Source organism: Dipteris shenzhenensis, chromosome 8 (assembly GCF_047967505.1).
Source record: "Dipteris shenzhenensis isolate YYH24624 ecotype China chromosome 8, Dip_SZ_1.0, whole genome shotgun sequence".
NCBI classification, from domain to species: Eukaryota; Viridiplantae; Streptophyta; class Polypodiopsida; order Gleicheniales; family Dipteridaceae; genus Dipteris; species Dipteris shenzhenensis.
Window position 1 is genome coordinate 15,156,310 of NC_141603.1, and position 5,276 is coordinate 15,161,585.

Below are 5,276 nucleotides of genomic sequence, written 5' to 3' on the forward strand. Positions count from 1 at the left end.
ATATGCATTCATAGATATAATGATGATTAAAGTTGGATGGTATAATAATATTATGTGTACTATCATTGGGATTAGGACTACTATTGGTAATATTGTATGTAGTAGTAGGAGAACTACCATTAAGGAACACTCAAATAAAATTACTAATGGTGGTGATAAAACTACCACTAGTAGTTTGGTAATTACCCCTAACATCTACAACAAATATTTGATGGGTAGCTAGTATTAGGTCAAAAGGCCCCAATTGTGCTATAATAATGGACCAAAAAAGGGAGTGCTATAGCATCACCTAAGGGTCACTTTTTATCCATGAAAGAAACAAGTCGGTGCAACCTAGGTCATACAGATCTAGGTCATGTGGAGTGGTTCGCGTCTCTTTCCTTGACAAAAAAGTTACACTACCTTTGATAGTAACTACAAAGATTGCTGCCATAGTGCCGTAGAGTAGCCCCTAGGTTGCACCATCATCCCTTTTTGCTTTTGAGCCATTAAGTTTGATCCACTGATTTTATGTAGAATTATTCTACTATATGTTCACATGTCCTTAATAGGATCTTGATATAATCCCTTCCATTGTAAGTACTTTTACTTCAAGTTTCACATATCCTTAACAAACCACTAGGCTTCAACACAAATTCATTCTTATGTTTCAAGCCTTAAACTCAAACACTCTTGTAAAAGGGATAATGTATTAAAGCTACATTCAATCCATCAAATCTTTTGAATAACAGTTCTATTGAAAATTCATGTATCATCAATAGGATTTCATCCATTATATGTTCATTTGTCTTTAATAGTATGTCTAAAAATTCATGTATATTCAATATTATTTCTGTCATGTGTTCCAATATCTTCAAAAGGATACCTTTATTTAATAATGTCCAAACTTGAGCATTGATTTGTATTTATCAAACACAATTTCACTCCACCTATTCTTTAGAATGAAATTTTTTCGCCAAAAGTGGGCCAAATGTAAGGTCTTTCCACATATTCTTAAGAATGAAAATTTTGGCCTTACGTTGGCAAGTCTATGGAATGAGGGTAAGGCCAAAGTCTCTGGTACGGTGCATTAGGTCTTGATTAATTCTTCTTTAGGCTTGAATATTTAATGCATTAACTTCACAACTATTATTTATGCTTGAACTTGTAATGTATTAATTTCATGACTTAGGATTTTATGAAGTTATATCTAACATGTCCCAAATTTAATGGAAATTAATATCCTACATAACACAACAAAGTATCATCATATCCCTTCCCAAAATCACTGCTACCTAGCAACTCTCCTGGCATTTTCACTGCCTTGCATTTGAGTTAGCTATGATGAAGAATGTTGCCTGCCTTTGGAACCTCTTAGAGTTACCGTTAGCATGATCTAATTTCATGTACCCCAAAACTTGAGACTTGGAGATTCCCACATCACACCAGTGGTAGCTATCTTTTCCACTCTCAATGCTAGTAAGAGCTAGGCCCCATAGACCGGTAAAAGAAGTCTTTTTGGAGGTTCAATTTTTTCCCTCCGTCTTCTGCAGGCCCCCTGATGAAATAGGATATATTCATCACCCTACATTTAATGCAATAATTGACACAACTTTTTTGGATCTAACTATGTAGTTTACATCCCAAAATTGGTGCTAAAATTGCAGATTGGGAGATTCCCATATCACACCAACGGTAGCTGTCTTGTCCACTCTCAACACTAGTAAGAGCCGCGGTCCCCATAGACTGGTAAAAGAAGTCTTTTTGGAGGTTCAATTTTTTGCCTCCGTCTTCTCCGGCCCCATGACGGAATAGCATATATTCATCACCCTACATTTAATGCAAGAATTGACAACTTTTTTTGGACATGACTATGCAGCTTACATCCCAAAATTGGTGCTAAAATTTCATACCGGGCATCTCCATTTGCCGGGAGGTGTCCCCAGCGACCCCTTGGACTTGCTCTATTTGTGTAGTTGTGTCTCTCCACAAAAATCGGAGTAGGGCCTATTTTCCCCATCTAGTAAAACTATATGCATCAATATGTATGTATGTATGTATGCATGCATGCATGCATCCATGTATGTATGTACACACACACATATGTATGTATGTATGTATGTATGTGTACTAAAACTACTAAAACTATATGCATCAAATAATGTTGTTGATCAATTTTTGGCATACCCCACCAAAATCAAGACCTCCATTGCAAAGAAAGGTAAGGAACACAAGTGCTTGTTCTTATGCTCATGAGACAACAAAATGCATGACAGAGGCAACCAATGGGGTCTTACTTTTAATGTATGTATGTATGTATGTATAAATGTATGTATGTATGTATGTATGTGTGTGTGTGTATATGTATGTATGTATGTATGTATGTATGTATATATATATATATATATATATATATATATATATATATATATGTATATGTATATGTTGATGCATATATGTATATATTGATGCATACAATTTTGATATATGGAGAAAATGGACATGAAAACCATCTAAATTGGTTCTTGTCGTTCGATTTGATATATGACATGATCCTATTTGGATTTGTAAGTCCAAAGATATGGGGTCCTACTTTTAGGGCGTGAATGCCTAAAATAGGTAGCGCGTTAACGCGCTACCTATTTCATGCATTTAGGCCTCAAAAGTAGGACCCCATTGGCAACACAATGGGGTCCTAGTTTTAAGGCCTAAATGCATGAAATAGACAGTGCGTTAATGCGCTGCCTATTTTAGCCATTCAGGCCCTAAAAGTAGTACCCCGTATCTTTGGACTTGCATATCCAAATGGGGTCATGTCATAAATCAAATCGAACGGCAAGATCCACTTTAGATGGTTTTCATGGCAAGATCCACTTTAGATGGTTTTCATGTCCATTTTCTCCATCAACTAAAACTATATACATCAAATAATGTTGTTGATCAATTTTTGGCATACCCTCCCAAAATCAAGAACCCCATTGCAAAGAAAGGTAAAGAACACAAGTGCTTGTTCTTATGCTCATGAGACAACAAAATGCATGACATGGGAAACCAATGGGGTCTTACTTTTGATGTTTGTATGTATGTATGTATGTATATATATGCATGTACATACATACATACATACATATACATACATACATATATATATATATATATATATATATATGTATTTATGTATATGTTGATGCATATATGTATATATTGATGTATATATTGATGCATACAATTTTGATATATGCAGAAAATGGACATGAAAATCATCTGAATTGGCTTTTGCCGTTTGATTTGATATATGACATGACCCCATTTGGATATGCAAGTCCAAAGATACGGGGTGCTACTTTTAGGGTCTGAATGCCTAAAATAGGCAACGCATTAACACGCTGCCTATTTCATGCATTTAGGCCTCAAAAGTAGGACCCCATTGGCAACACAATGGGGTCCTACTTTTGAGGCCTAAATGCATGAAATAGGCAGCGTGTTAATGCGCTGCCTATTTTAGGCATTCAGACCCTAAAAGTAGCACCCCGTATCTTTGGACTTGCATATCCAAATGGGGTCATGTCATATATCAAATCGAACGGCAAGATCCAATTTAGATGGTTTTCATCTCCATTTTCTCCATCAACTAAAACTATATTCATCAAATAATGTTGTTGATCAATTTTTGGCATACCCCCCCAAAATCAAGACCCCCATTGCAAAGAAAGGTAAAGAACACAAGTGCTTGTTCTTATGCTCATGAGCTAACAAAATGCATGACATGGGAAACCAATGGGGTTTTACTTTTAATGTTTGCATGTATGTATGTATGTATATGTATGCATGTACATATATACATACATACATACATACATACATACATACATATATATATATATATATGTATGTATGTATGTATATGTTGATGCATATATGTATATATTGATGTATATGTTGATGCATACAATTTTGATATATGGAGAAAATGGACATGAAAATCATATAAATTGGCTCTTGCCGTTTGATTTGATATATGACATGACCCTATTTGGATTTGTAAGTCCAAAGATACGGGGTCCTACTTTTAGGGCCTGAATGCCTAAAATAGGGAGCGCGTCAACGTGCTGCCTATTTCATGCATTTAGGCCTCAAAAGTAGGACCCCATTGGCAACACAATGGGGTCCTACTTTTGAGGCCTAAATGCATGAAATAGGCAGCGCGTTGACGCGCTGCCTATTTTAGGCATTCAGGCCCTAAAAGTAGCACCCCGTATCTTTGGACTTGCATATCCGAATGGGGTCATGTCATATATCAAATCGAATGGCAAGATCCAATTTAGATGGTTTTCATGTCCATTTTCTCCATCAACTAAAACTATATTCATCAAATAATGTTGTTGATCAATTTTTGGCATACCTCCCCAAAATCAAGACCCCCATTGCAAAGAAAGGTAAAGAACACAAGTGCTTGTTGTTATGCTCAAGAGACAACAAAATGCATGACATGGGAAACCAATGAGGTCTTACTTTTAATGTTTGTATGTATGTATGTATGTATATATATGCATGTACATACATACATACATATATACATACATACATATATATATATATGTATGTATGTATGTATGTATATGTTGATGCATATATGTATATATTGATGTATATGTTGATGCATACATTTTTGATATATCGAGAAAATGGACATGAAAATCATCTAAATTGGCTCTTGTCGTTTGATTTGATATATGACATGACCCCATTTGGATTTGTAAGTCCAAAGATACGGGGTCCTACTTTTAGGGCCTGAATGCCTAAAATAGGGAGCGCGTCAACGCGCTGCCTATTTCATGCATTTAGGCCTCAAAAGTAGGACCCCATTGGGCCTATTTTAGGCATTCAGGCCCTAAAAGTAGCACCCCGTATCTTTGGACTTGCATATCCGAATGGGGTCATGTCATATATCAAATCGAATGGCAAGATCCAATTTAGATGGTTTTCATGTCCATTTTCTCCATCAACTAAAACTATATTCATCAAATAATGTTGTTTATCAATTTTTGGCATACCCCCCCCAAAATCAAGACCCCCATTGCAAAGAAAGGTAAGGAACACAAGTGCTTGTTCTTATGCTCATGAGACAACAAAATGCATGAAATAGGTAATCAACGGGGTCCTAATTTTGCTATATGTATGCAAGTATGTATATATGTATGTATGTACATACATATATATCTATATGTGTATATGTGTGTGTGTGTGTGTGTGTGTGTGTGTGTGTGTGTGTGTGTGTGTGTGTGTGTGTGTGTATG